This window comes from Gastrolobium bilobum, unplaced genomic scaffold, assembly GCF_033153095.1.
Source record: "Gastrolobium bilobum isolate Gb01-03AN ecotype WA unplaced genomic scaffold, APGP_CSIRO_Gbil_v1 utg7324, whole genome shotgun sequence".
In the NCBI taxonomy this organism is placed as follows: domain Eukaryota; kingdom Viridiplantae; phylum Streptophyta; class Magnoliopsida; order Fabales; family Fabaceae; genus Gastrolobium; species Gastrolobium bilobum.
In genome coordinates this window covers 93,214-108,380 of record NW_026895968.1, presented here as the reverse complement: position 1 = coordinate 108,380, position 15,167 = coordinate 93,214, and the positions used below count along the sequence as shown (strand labels likewise).

The window sequence follows — 15,167 nt, the reverse complement described above, 5'->3', positions numbered from 1 at the left end:
ATATGATTTGTGATGAAAATTGACCGAAATTAGTAAGTTTGGGGAAGCGTGCCTACGACGCGCGTAACAGCTTAAAACTGCATTTTCTACGAACGATCGGAAAACTCCGGGTTCATCTGATCAAGGGTAATTAAAGGACAATGGTTAATGTTAAAAATTAGAGTTTCTAAATAGGTTATGAAATTATGGACGTTTAGTGGAATATGAGGGAATTTTGAATTAATTTGAAATCGCGTGAGGTGACGGTGGGGCCCACCTCATTTCATCCTATGTACTTTTTGGCCTTAACCCAGGCGAGTTAGGGTCTAATGGGATAGACTAACCCATGTTGACAGCTCTAAGATAAACAGATGAAGGGAAACTGAAAATTGTAGTGTTCTTAGCCTGTTTAAACTTTAAATAGGAAAAGAAGGCTACACATGTTTATAACTCAATGACTATATAGTAATAATTACAGAAAATGGGAAAAACAAAATTAATTATCGTAATATACTAATTGCAGTAGCTATACTCACAATATACTAAATATATACTTAATTTGATAACTCTGCTGACAAATATAATATAATATAAGCAACAAATTATATTTCACAACTATTCTCTATACATACACTAACAATAATATTTGAGATATATTTTTTCATGCATCAACGCTCAGGTTCTATACCAGTCCATACTTATTCAAAACACAGCATCTTTTATTTTATCGGCATCATGAGCTCAAGGTCCTACCAGATCTTTGGTTTGGAGGTTTAAAGCTAAATATATATGAGACTATTTTATTTAATGAAAAAAATTATTCAAATTTTATTCTTTTGTATTTTTTAGATGTAAAATTTCTAATTAAACTTTTACAATCAAGTTTTTGTAACATTTCTTTTTGAATTGGTCGAAAAAATATATAGCCTTTCCTGCCTTTTAAATTAAATAAGGAATCAAGATAAATTACCAAAGAATAATTCAATAAATATATACCTATAGAGATAGTACGTTCTTAGGAATCATAGATAAAGGCTCTAAATTACTTATGGTTATCATTTTCTATATATTTTGATATCTCTCCATCTTGATTCCATGTAGTAGCTTATATTTAAACGTGCAGCATAAACCCCACACTTGAAGTACAAGTCTACTGGCCCTTTATCCTTTGCCTGAAGCTTTTTCTCTCCATCAATGAACACGGTCACCGTTCCTCTATTCACATCATGGATGATATTAAGTCTGAACCACTTATCGTAAGCATTCTCAGCCACCAAATCTCTATCGTAATACCTCATATCTCCGTTGTATATTCCTAGTATCAGTGTGGTAGCACCATGCGCTGCACCATGGATCTGTGCTACAAAAGCACCAGATGTTCCATTTGGCACAAAACCATAGCCTTCAAATTGCCAAACCCCAGAGTTGTAGTCAAGCCCCTGCATAAAAGATTATAATTGCCCCAGATTTTTAATGGAACCGATTTTTATGGGGAAATAAAAAACTAAAATATCATACTAGAATCTCTGCAATTGTTAATATATATAGGGTTTAATCTTTCTGTCGTAAATTTATATATATAGGGTTTAATCCTTCTTGCCATTGGAGATGAAGCTATTTTATATTACTAAAAAATAACAACATTTTGAAATTGAGAGAAAAAAATATATAATGATATAGGCTAATATAATCTCATAATATATTATAATTACAAAATATATTTCTTCTAACCTCAAAACAACTTAAGATTACTAGAGATAAGTTATCTCCGATTACAGAAAAATATTAAACCAATATATATATAGAAAAGAAATAGTTAATGATATAATCAACCAACAAATTATGATTTCATTATTCAATTACTAAGATTGGTGCAGTCTCAAGAAAATATTGAATAACAGGAATATTTAAATAGGTTTGATTATTTATTGGATCATAAAAACCTAAGATAACTGGAAGCTCCAACCAATAAGAACCCCAATGAACCTACAAAAAGGATAAAGGCAGCAAAAATTGCTTGTTGTTGCGAGCTGAACGAACGGGGCGTGCCTTGCAAGAAGCGATTAGTTATCGAGCACTATTATTGGGAATAACAAAAGCATCTCTGAATACTCAAATTTTTTTTATTATCTGTCATATATTTGGAAGAAAATATGAAATACAAAATTCAGAAAAAAGAAAGAAGTAGGAACAAAAAAACGCGGTATTGCAGTATTTGTCCTATATATATATATATATATATATATATATATATATATATATATATATATATATATATATATACATTCGAAAAAAAATTAGACATAACAAAAAAACACCTAATATTGAAGAGAGTTTTTCACTTTATAATATGAATATATAGGAGTGTAATCTGAATAGGAGGATATCTTAGTAAGAATAACGGATAAATCTTCTGATATTTTATTTAACATGGTAATTTTATGTAAAAAGATTTTAACCATTTGTGACCAAATCAACTATTATGAATTTGTCACTCCCTTTATTTCCGTTAATTAATAATTATGATCATCTTACATGACGTAGTCATATTAAATAACACAGGATATCGGTATCAAAAAAAAAAAAATAACACACAGGATATGATTCATTCCCAAGAATGACAAGCCTTGCAATTATTATTAACTTTTCATTTCATTTACCTTTAACTATTCAAATTTATTAAACGCTAATGGAATAAACTATTAAGATTAAGTGTAATACTTGTTATTGTTACATAATTGATCTCTCCTGTATGAATTATATGTGAATCAAAAGAGGGGAAGAATACCCCTTAATGCGAATTTCTGTGCGTGGCTGAGTGTACGTGGCTGCTAGGATCATGAGGCTTGTCATCAGCATAGACCCATAATCGATGAACGCCATCAATATAACTATACCTTTGGTCTAATGGTATGTCATATGGCTTCTGCACCTCAAAATTCGCTTGTGTCAATGGGACAGGGCTGAAGCCGTATGTAGGATCTTGGCCATGTACTAGTTCGAAGTTCTCCAGAGAGAATAGAATGATTAAAGATAGAATAACATACATGTAAGAGCTATTCATTTTTCTTTGCTCAACTCCTTTGATTTTCATCAACAGAATAGTGGGAACTTATTGAAGTAGAGGCATAGTGGGAACTTATAAAAGTAGAGACATAAATATATATAGTGGCAAGATCCTTTGAAATCGGTTCAAACTTAAAAATTTGATACCAAATTCTAACCGTTGATTTCCGTCAATCAACGATTACGATTTATTGTAAATTAATACTTAATTAATAAGTTTGATTCATACTAAATGATAATTATTGATTGGCGGAAATCAATGATTAGGATTTGATGTCAAATTTTGAAATTTGACATCAAATCCTAACCGTTGATTTTCGTCAATCAACGTTATTATTTCCGCCAAACAAACATATTAATTAATTATTAATTCCCAATAAATTATAACCTTACATTGGTGGAAATGAAAGATAAACTTGATATTTCAACTGTGTGTTTATCTCATTCATTGGTAGCCTTCAAATAGGCGAACATACAATAAATGGTTAGCACAAGATCAGCGATTTGCTAACAGCTAGCAACGTAACAGACTAAAACAAATAAATACTCTATCTAAACAGTCCTACGGTTACAAAGAATTCAAACTATATACGTTACAAAGAATTCAAACCTACGGTTACAAAGAATTCAAACAATATACGTTACTGTTACATATAATCTCCAACACTTCCCCTCAAGTTGGAGTATATAAGGATGAAATGCCCATCTTGGAAAGAAAACTAAGAAGCTCGCGTTGTCCCAAGGCTTTAGTAAACAAATCAGCAAGTTGGGAACGAGAAGGCACATGAGCTGTTGTAATATGCTTGGCTAGAATATGTTCACGTACAAAGTGGCAATCTAACTCAATATGCTTGGTACGCTCGTGAAACACCGGATTCGCTGCAATGTGTAAAGCAGCTTGGTTATCACAAAACAATTCCATAGGACTTGAGTGAGTGACCCCAAGAGAGGTGAGAAACGACTTGAGCCACACAATCTCTGCTGTAGCTGCAGCCATTGATCTATACTCTGCTTCTGCAGAAGAGCGAGACACCGTTACTTGTTTCTTGGTTTTCCAGGATACGGGTGAAGAACCCAACATAATAAAGAAACCAGTGAGAGATCGTCTGGTAAGAGGACATGAAGCTCAATCCGAATCACAATAGGCATGAATTTTTAGGTCACAATCCGATTTGAGGAGAAGTCCTTGACCAGGATCTCTCTTTACATATCGAAGAACCCGAAGAACAGCCTCATAATGAGCTAGGCGCGGTGAATGCATGAATTGAGAAAGGATATGAACAACATAACTCAGGTCGGGTCTTGTGATAGTGAGGTAAATCAACTTACCAATGAGTCTTCTATACCGTTCAGGGTTCTCATATACTGGTCTGTCATCCAAGGCAAGACGATGATTTTGTTCTATGGGGGAAATCGCTGGTTTACATCCACTGAGCCCGGAATCAGAAAGAATATCCAGGGCATACTTACGCTGACATAAAAATATTCCTTTCTTGCTGCGGGCAATTTCAATACCCAAAAAATATTTCAGACTACCCAGGTCTTTTATTTTAAAACACTGATTCAGATATTCCTTGACTGCAAGACAAGCATGTGAATTATTACCTGCTAAGATGATGTCGGCGACATAAACTAAAAGTGCAAGAGACACCTCCCCTTTATGCATAGTAAAGAGCATGTAATCAGCTTTTGACTGAACAAATCCATATGCCGTCAACGAACTGCTGATTTTGGAAAACCAGTTTCGGGGTGATTGGCGCAAACCATGCAATGACTTTGTAAGACGACATACTTTATGCTTAGACCCAGTACTGAATCCAGGGGGAATCTCATGTAAACTTCCTCACTTATTTCTCCATTCAAGAATGCGTTATGAACATCAAGCTGGTGCAACTCCCAGTTTCTTGCTGCAGCCACTGCAAGCAATGTACGTACACTCACCATCTTTGCCACTGGTGCATAAGTCTCACTGTAATCTTTCCCGGCAATCTGATAATTACCTGCAATCACCAATCTTGCCTTATACCGTTCCACCGTTCCATCAGAACGATATTTTATTTTAAACACCCACTTGCTTGGAAGAGCACGCTTCCCTGGAGGTAAATCCGTGAGGCACCATGTATGGTTGTCTTCTAAGGCTGTGATTTCAGCCCTCATGGCTTCCACCCATCGGGAGTCTCTCATAGCATCTTGAAATGTACGTGGTTCATGACCTGTGTCAATAGCTGCAACAAAATCTTGATGTTGCTTAGAAAAGTTAGTGAGGCTAAGATAATTGCACATAGGATACCGAGTACCTGAGGTGACATTGGTTTGAGTAGGGAGAGATGAAGGAGTGTGTGTTTCAGCTACTTGACATGCATAGTCCTGCAAATAAGATGGCTGCTTCCTGGTACGGTGCTGGCGTGTGACTGTTTGACGCAGATTTGCTTCCAGCAACAGTTGTTGGGTTGATGCATCACTAGAACTCGAACTTCTTTCTAGTAAGGAGGACTCCCTAGCGGCAACTTCGTTAGTTGGTGTTGCTTCCAGCGAAACACTCCCCCTATCGTCCAAAGGAACACATGATCCACTAGGCGTTGGGCTGTCATTTGATGCATCAGAACCGTCATGGACAATTTAGCCTTCGTCAAAGTAATTTGGTTCTGTAGGCACACGAGAATTTGGTGCAGAAACAGATTGTACTGGAGCTTCGCGAAAAGGAAAAATATTTTCAAAAAATTTTACATCCTTGGACACAAAGCTTTGTTGCGCTTCTATATCAAACAATCTCCAACCTTTCTGCCCTATTGCATATCCGAAGAAAACACATCGTCGCGAACGTGGAGCAAACTTGTCAGTTGGTTTCCTCTTGTATTAGCAAATGACAGACAACCGAACGTGCGCAAGTATGTATAATCTGGTTTAACTCCATGCAATTCTTCATGTGGTGACCTTCCTTGGAGAACTTTTGTAGGTGTTTTATTAATTATATGAACAGCAGCAAGAATACTCTCCTCCCAAAAATCAACAGGGAGATTTGCATGAAATAGTAAGGAACGTGATACATTAAGATGTGTCTATGCCTCCTTTTGACTCTCCCATTCTGTTCAGGCGTATAAACACAAGTTGTTTGTTGCAAAATACCTTTTTCATTCAAGAGTTTCACCATGTTATTAGATTTGAACTCAGTACCATTATCAGACCTTATTATTTTTACGATTTTACCAAATTGGTTCAGAACCATAGCAAGAAATTTGCACATCCGATCATAAGTTTCACTTTTATCGGCCAACATAAAAACCCATACATGCCTACTATAGTCATCCAACACAGTTAAGAAATAACGTGCACCAGAAGAAGAAGAATTTTGATAAGGACCCCAAGTGTCACAATGGATTAAATCAAAACATTCTTTGCTGCGAGAAAAACTTATAGGAAACATTGATCTAGTTTGCTTGGCACGATGACAAACTTCACATGCCTTACATACTACTTTATTTTGCAAAGCTTTAAATTCTGGAACCAGAGATAAGATATCATAGGATGCATGGCCTAGCCTGTTGTGCCACAAGTCAATTGACTCTCCTGCTTGAACTACCGAAGCTGAAGCACATGAAGGCTGAAACACATAGACTCCTTCATGATGTTCACCCAAACCAATCTCCCTCTTCAGCACTTGGTCCTGCAAAATGCACTTTTTATCAGTAAATGTAATGCTACTGCTCTTGGAGTGAAGCAATTGGGAAACAGAGATGAGATTGCAGCGTAGGTTAGGCACATATAAAACATTTGACAAGCTGAAGTTTGTATTAAACACCATCGAGCCTTGTTTTGCAGCATAAGTAATAGAACCATTTGGTAGAGTCACAGATAGAGGGGGAATAGGTGTAATGTCAGCTAATAAAGCCAAAGTGCCTGTCATATGACGTGAGGCCCCACTATCAATGAGCCATTGAGAATGAATACGCTTACCAGATAATTTTTCATGTGACTGAGGCTGGTCTACCAATGTTAACAGTTTGTTCACAATTTCTGGGGTCAAAACAGAGTGTGCAGCAACTTGAGAAGAGGCAGAATGGGAGACGTCTGGAGGAAGAGAGTTAGCAGCAACTGGGTGTGAGGCATCCATTGCAAACATCGCATGAGCATGCGTATAACGTCCTGTCGAACGTCCTCCCCTTCCTCGTCCGCGACCAGCACTCCTGTTTGGTGGAAAACCATGAACGTTCCAGCATTTGGAAGGGTCGTGATTGGTCCTGCCACAATGAGGGCAAGGTATTCTGTCTTGTGGTTTGTTAGGAACCATCCGCTGCTGCATGGACGTGTCTGACTGCTTCATGGAATCGGTTTGGGCTGAGTATCCCACTACCTGACTCCTCTCATCTTGAACGCGAGAAATACTACGATGGGTCTCCTCTTGAGTGACAATTGCATACACTTTGTTGACACTAGGAAGAGGAGAAGTGTTGAGGATATGGGATCTCAGATTGCCAAATGTAGATTCATCCAGCCCCATCAAAAATTGATAAACGCGATCATGCTCTTGCTCCTCCTCGATTGCTTTGGCAATGGCACACTTATCACCACAATCGCAAGACTTGCGAGTTTTACTGCCTTCCAGATCGTCCCATACAACCCTGAGTTTGGTGTAATAATCACCAACGCTATCTCCATGTTGCTTGACATTGGCTAAACTGGATTTCAGTTGATACTGTCTTGGAAAGTTTTGCACTGCATACCTTTCCTCTAGATCATTCCATAAGTCCTTGACGTCATCAAAGCACTTGATGAATGGTTGAAGTTTTGCATCAATGGTGTTGTGAATCCAACCATTGAGCATCGAATTGCACATCTCCCAGGCGCGCCACTCTTCGGCATCATCCTCTCCTGGTTTCTTGACTGAACCGGTCACAAAACCCAATTTGTTTTTCTCCTTCAATGCGTTTTTCATAAGCTTGGCCCAGTTGTCATAGTTGGCCTCACCACGCAGCATGACAGTCGTTAACAAGAGACCTGGACTGTCGGATCCAGCCAAGTAAAATGGCGAACTAGAATCAGTTGTTTTGGACTTGCTGCCACCACCTGGTGCCATGTTAAATGAACCAGCTTTCGCACTGAAAGGGAATGCGGAAACGTGTATACTAGGATTGCTCCGATACCAAGATAAACTTGATATTTCAACTGTGTGTTTATCTCATTCATTGGTAGCCTTCAAATAGGCGAACATACAATAAATGGTTAGCACAAGAACAACGATTTGCTAACAGCTAACAACGTAACAGACTAAAACAGATAAATACTCTATCTAAACAGTCCTACGGTTACAAAGAATTCAAACCTACGGTTACAAAGAATTCAAACAATATACGTTACTGTTACATATAATCTCCAACAATGAACGATTAAGGTTTGATATTAAACTTTTTAATTTGACACTGGTGTCAAAGGATCTTATATATATGTATATATATCTGTGTGTGTGTGTGGTGGGGGGGACATAATCCTTTGACACCGGTGTCAAAAAAAGATAAAATTTCACTACAGGAAAAATGGGATTTGGAGTCGGTTCATTTTGTCCTTAGCTGCGGTTGTAACAGCCGCAATATATTTCTACGACATTTCAGAACCGACTTTAAATTTGGGGTCGTTAAAAATTTCAACGTCGATTTTAGAAACCGACGGAATAACCGACTTTAAAATCAAAAGGACGTTATTCGTGTAAAACCGTCGTGAAATAAACTGATTGAATAAGCCTACAATATTTTTCGATTTCAGCTACATTTTTTTTAATTCAGATTAATTGTTTGCATTTTTTATATTATATTTATTAATATCGTTACACAAAATTAATTATTGATTGATCAAATAATTAAGTCTGTCAATATTATATCATGAAATTCATGTAATATAAAATTTAATCCCAAAAATAATGAGAAAAATAAGATATCAATTAAATTAATAGATGAGTGTTCAGAGACACTTTGAATAAATGCCTCAAAAAAATATTTTTTTCATAAAGAATAATTAAATATACAAGACCGACAAAAGTGAAAGTCATCAATTTAGACATTCGAACAAAACCAGTAATATCATTAAATTATAAATTAAACCAAGAGAATAGCAAAATCATTAACATCAATATGTAATAAATATAACAAATACCAATACAAGGTGTACACCTGATACCAAATGTCAATAAGAATTTTAAGCAAAGCAAAAATTAATGTGGACCTACAACGAATAAAACTTGTTAAAAAATGTTAAAAAAACAATAATAATGAAGTGAAAAATAAATAAATAAATATTGACTATCCAATACTAATAAGTATATGCTACTCATCACTCTGTTTCATCATCATCAGCTGTATTCTCTCTCAATATTTTGACTCCCATGTACCTGCACCAAATTTGAAAAAATAAAAAAATAATAATAATAAAAAAACAACCATCGTTAACATAAAGCAGCTACACACACACACGTACAATGGATATTATACCCGCCGAGCATCATTATAGCTGTATTAAGTCTCAAAGCAATGCTTGTGAGAAAACCATGTCAAGAGACCAAAATATTTACGTTCTGGCCCATATATTGATGACTTATAATATAACTCCAAAACCAATATTTACCTTCTGGCCCATATATCCCTTCTTTGTACCTCCTGCAAAAGAGGAATGGAAATGGAAGTCACTATTAATTAAAATATGAAGTATGCGAACCTGTAAATAATGTTTATGTCAGACATATTATAAATATGAAAACAAGGAGAGAATCAAAAGACAGAGAGTGAGAGAAAGAGAAAGACTGAGACAAGGACATTACCCATTTCTCCACTTTAAAAGGCCAATTGTTTGTGGGTGCTGGAGACAACCAAGAACTTGAACCTGGTCACAAAAGGATAACTTTAGTTGAATCAAACAAACACAAAAAAAACAGTTGAGAAAGTTTACAGTTAATTATAGCATAACAAATCTCAATTTACTAATGTGAGGAAAGAAATAAATATTTATAAAAACCCAAAGGCCTCAAAATCATGCTTCCACCTCCAATCCTCTCAAGCCATCCCAAAATCATTTTAAGATAACAATTTCAAAAGCAGAAAGACCATTATGAACTGACCTCTTGATAAAACTGAGGTACTTGTATGTTATATGGATGGAACTTCCTTATAGCAACAGTCCTATCCAACATTTCTAAAATACATAAGACAACATACTTGATGCCTCGTGACTAGCAAGAATAATAAATGCAAAGACCAGAAGCTTTCTGTGGCTACAATCTCAGGTTGAGTACATGAAGATAAAGAACATGATGTTTCAGAAGCCTCTCTTGTACGAAGGGTCTGGACCATGAGAATGTCCTCCCAAGTACACAATGTAGGTCTGAAACAGAGAATCAAAATCAAACAATCGGTGAAATGTTACTTAGTACAAAAACCAAATATAAATTTGGAAATTCTCCAAGTTAATTGAAACTAGGAAATCAGATACTTGAATTGGAAGTCATAATCAGCGGAGTAAAAACCAAAAGACACTAGCCTTTCTAAGGGCATTTGCTCTCAATGGAAGTGGCTTTCCTGTATGCTGTCATAAAAAGAAGAAAGGAGAGGCAACAACATACAAAGAAATTAAGTCATAATGGAAGGAAAAAGCTAAGAATAGAGTAATATACATAGAAATCATGTGTTCATCACGCACCTTCGTCAAGCCCTTCAGAAGAAAACCAAAAGAAAATCTTTGATGACTAAGGTTCATGGATATATAAAAGATGAGGGTAAGCAAAACAAAGCAATCAATTTAGTTCACCACAAAACAACACAATCCCTACAGATATCAGCATCAAGAAGCTGAAAATAAATCTGTGAGAAATAAATCTAGAGAAGAAAGGGGTGGACCCATAGACTTAATGATAATCCGAGATAGCATATCAACCTGAATCTGCAGTTGGGACCCTTCCATCTCAACAAGCTTCATGGGGTGTCCTTGAATCCTGAAGTTAAGTGAGTCCTTAAGACCAATGTTACAGATTCTGTATTTATAAGTCTTACCAGGCTCCATTGTGTAAAGTGGTTCCAACGCACCGTTTTTACCGTTAATATGAACACCTTCAGGACTTCCAAGAGAGCGAACACTATCCAAAAACTTCTTCGAAATGGGGAATTAAATAAAACAAGCAATTCTTATATGCCAAATTTTCATTAATTTCATTTAATGTGAACCAAAGTATGCAAGAGCTGACATATATAATACTTGAGCAGCTTACCAGCTCTAGCTTCATCAACAGGGGTGGGTTTTTGACTCCTAAGCTCATCTGTATGCCATATTGAAGTCATCTCTCTCACCTACCAAATCAATTATGATTTATGAAAATAAAAGAAAGATTTTCAGAAAAAATCTCTGCCATGATCACAATACTTGTCTACCTCATATTACATTTATCAGTGTCACCCAATTTTCAGTGTATAGTAGATAGCCCAGTGGTACCCTCCAACCGTGAACCTCATATATACAATTGTGAGTGTATAGGATCACGAACTTGTGCGATCCGTTCACCGTCTGCGTCACAGACCTCAAACTCATCGGCGACGATAGCACCGCCACCCTCTCCGTCGTCAAGGCTCCGTCCATGGCGGTGCCCCTAATGGAATGCGAAATTCATGCGATGCGGAACAGGAAATGAATTCCCCAATCGGAATTGAAAGTGAAATTTAAATCAAACAATTAAAGAGTTCAAAAGTCAAACTTACGATTGGTAAAAAACGTGCATATGGAGGAGAAGCGAAAGAGAAAAGAGAAATAATGAGGTACGGTCACCATTTTGGCAAACTATCCAGACCCTAGCAGGAAAGATGAAGAAATTAGAATGAAACATTAGTTAGAATCGTAGGAGAAAAAAAATGAAGAAATCAGAATTAAAAAAAGGCTAGTGTGTGTTATGAGAATTTGAGAACGAGGAAAGAGGGCTGAGAATTTGAGAGAGGAAAGAGCGAGAGAATAGTGTGGTGTCGTTTAGCGCTGCTATTCGTTTTTAATTGTATAATAAAATTTATTATTTTTAAATTTTTTAAGGCATATAAATTGACCGCTTTTCTTGTGGTGTAAACCCAGTCATCCTTTTATAAACTTAATCAGCGGCGTTTAAATCAACCGACTCCAAATCTCGTGTTTCCTGTAGTGTTTGATATCTCATTTGAGAGTTATTGACCTTGCCTTGATCTAATGATTCTGATTTATAAGCATGTGGCACCATTGATTTGCATTAATCTAACAACTCTCGGATGAGATATTAAACTTTTTGTTTGTCACTTGGTCCCTATGATCCGCAATAGTGACAGACAATTTTATTCTACTACGGACGCAACAAATTGGGGCCAATTCATTTTTTTTTTTAAAAAAGAAAAGAAATTTTTCAGGTTCTACATGTGAATCCTGAGATATATAAAAAAAGTTTGTGTATGTGGTAAACAAAAGTATTTAAGCCGCAACTGCAAAAATTTTGCCATATATATATAGTTACCAAAAAAAGTTTTATTTTATTTTTTTAATATTTAAGAGTCTCAAAATCTATTGGTTGAGCAAACTGACACCTTTTCAAATGAATAAATTGCTTAGGAAAAAATGTGCAATGAATAAATAACTTAATTCATTTCTGGCATAATCTATAAAGTAAATTGTTTAGGTGTGTAATCAACCCTTCATATTTTAGTGTCTCCTTTGGAGTTACATGAATGTCGACATGATGTCACTCTGGTTAAAAAGTATACCTCGGAATATTCACTATAAGTTTGGACAAATCAGAACATTGCAGACCTTTACATATCTGTCCTTTTATGCCTTCACGATAATGCGTGCAGCAAGAAACGTACAATTAGCTGCTTATTTCTATAAATTTGGCTTTTATGCTTAAGAACTACTACTATTCAAGACAATGAAACATATGCCGCCCAAGTTCAATCAATGATAGAGCCATAAGAGAACCAAGCTTAATAAGAAATTGAATCTGGGCATCAACACTTATTTTAAGCCGGCATGGTGTCCGCCATTTTAAAAGTTTTTATTTGTCCACTTTGATAGTCTCAAGCTATGGATTCACACACGAACAAGAGAATTAAGGAAATGCAACATCAATTATATTTTAGCAATTCGAGTTTGCTGATTACTCCTGAAATAGAGATGAGAAAGAAGACAAAGTTTGTTATAGATTTTAGCTAAACCCCTAACAGTCACCCTCTCACCTATTATACTCAACAGAATAAAACGAAATGGGCTAAAGACGCAAAGGCCCAAAAATACAGTCACTGTCTTAATGAACCACACCCAGCCCAAGTCATACATGCTGAGCAGTTCCTTGATCCATGTCTTGACACCTGCTAGCCACGTGTGCCCATTACATAATCCTTGGTCCACCTGGCTTAAAGCTTGGCTCTGTCACCTCTCCTCAGCTGAACCACTCCTCTCTTCTCTTGTTCCTTTATCCTTGTTTCTGCCTCCTCTCTGCCCTGTAGGTTCATCTCTTCTCTTTCGATTCGAGGGTCCCTATCAATTCCCTCCCCCCTTAAAGAGTCGATCTTGTCCTCAAGATTGAATTATGGAAAGGCTTGGCAAAACTCTGACGTTGACATCCATGATGCGTCTTCCAACGGCAAGCCGCGCCACTAAACCAGGACCTGCAAGTCCGAGCCTTTTCCACTGGAAATGGTCCGAGAACGCACTATAGCTAGTGGATCTGTCACTGGATGGTTCTCCCATGTTTCCGGTGGAAGTGGTTGTGGGTGAAATCAGATTTCTGACGGAAAGCCTTGAGCAATGAGACGTGAAATACAGGGTGGATTTTTGACCCTTCAGGGAGTAGTAATCTATACGCAACCTGTCCGATGCGTTCTGTTATCAGAAACGGGCCATAATACCTGCGGAGTAGCTTAGAGAAGGATTGGTTCCTGACCGACTTCTGACGATAGGGTTGGAGCTTGACCAAAACATGGTCGCCTACTGCATACTGTATGTCACGGCTGTGCTTGTCAGCTTGGTTCTTCATCCGCTGACGAGTCTGGTGCAGATTCTCCCTAAGATTCCGAATGATAGCATCCCTTTGTGTCAGAAGGGTCTCCACAGCTTCAATCGGTGATGTTTCACCCTCGTATGGTTGTAAGGCAGGGGATAAATGACCATAGAGGATCTGGATCCAATGGAAGAATGATACGATGAGTTATAAGAAAACTCAGCCCACGGTAAGTACTGTACCCAACTCCGTGGATTTTCCATTGCATAGCAGCGTAGATACTGCTCTAACCCCCGATTAGTAACCTCGGTTTATCCGTCACTCTCAGGGTGGTTCGCAATGCTGAAATGAAGGCGTGTTCCACTCAACCAAGACAACTCTTGCCAGAACTTGCTGATAAAGATGAGGTCTCTATCTGAGACGATTGAACGAGGTAGTCCATGGTGTCTACAGACCTCTAAGACAAATACGGAGGCCACCTCTGAAGCGGTAAAGTTGCTGGCCAAGGCTGAAAAATGGGCGTACTGAGATAACCTGTCCACCACCGCCATGATGGATGTCTTTCCTTCCGACTGGGGAAGTCCCACTATGAAATCCATTGATAAATCCTCTCATTCGGCATGTGGAATGGCTAGCGGTTGGAGGAGGCCAGCAGGGGATAATGGTTGATATCTAGTCACTTGACACACTGGGTCGGTTCGAACGAACTCTTGAACATCATGTTTCATGTTTTCCCAATAATAATGTGTGGATATTTGACGCAGGGTTTTGCGTACGCCTCCATGTCCTCCAATCACCGTGGAATGAAATTCATGTAGCAGTGTGGTTTTCAAGTCAGAATTGCTTGCTAATACAATCCTACCCTTGTGAAAAATCAGCCCTTCTTTTAAAGTATAGTGTTCATACCCTTCTCTATGTTCCTCAATTGCCTTGCTTAATTTGACTAACTCTGATCTGCTTGTGACTTCAGATTTAATGGAGTCCAGTAAGGGTTTAATCAGAGTGGACAAGGTGAATATGATATTCTGATCCGACACTTCCTTCTTTTCTCCTTCATGAATCCTGGACAACGCATCTGCCACTTTGTTAATAGTCCCCGGATAATACTCAATGGTATAGTCAAATCCTAAGAGTTTCACCA

The 15,167-nt window shown here is 37.3% G+C and overlaps 1 long non-coding RNA gene and 1 pseudogene across 4 annotated transcripts; both read right to left on the bottom strand.

The window, feature by feature from the left end:
• Positions 1-1,034: 1,034 nt before the first annotated feature.
• LOC133297018 (citrate-binding protein-like) lies at positions 1,035-3,043 on the bottom strand (annotated as a pseudogene).
• A 6,181-nt stretch (positions 3,044-9,224) lies between these two features.
• LOC133297021 (uncharacterized) lies at positions 9,225-11,993 on the bottom strand. 4 transcript variants are annotated; one of them, XR_009749594.1, is made up of 8 exons: positions 11,775-11,993; positions 11,451-11,665; positions 10,726-11,369; positions 10,519-10,611; positions 10,148-10,410; positions 9,851-9,912; positions 9,511-9,689; positions 9,225-9,424 (listed from the first exon to the last, which is right to left on the bottom strand). It is a non-coding gene; the product is annotated as an uncharacterized LOC133297021 (long non-coding RNA). The 4 variants fall into 4 exon arrangements; XR_009749591.1 differs by having other exon boundaries at positions 10,519-11,369; XR_009749593.1 differs by having other exon boundaries at positions 9,525-9,689; positions 10,519-11,369.
• Between the last annotated feature and the right edge of the window lie 3,174 nt (positions 11,994-15,167).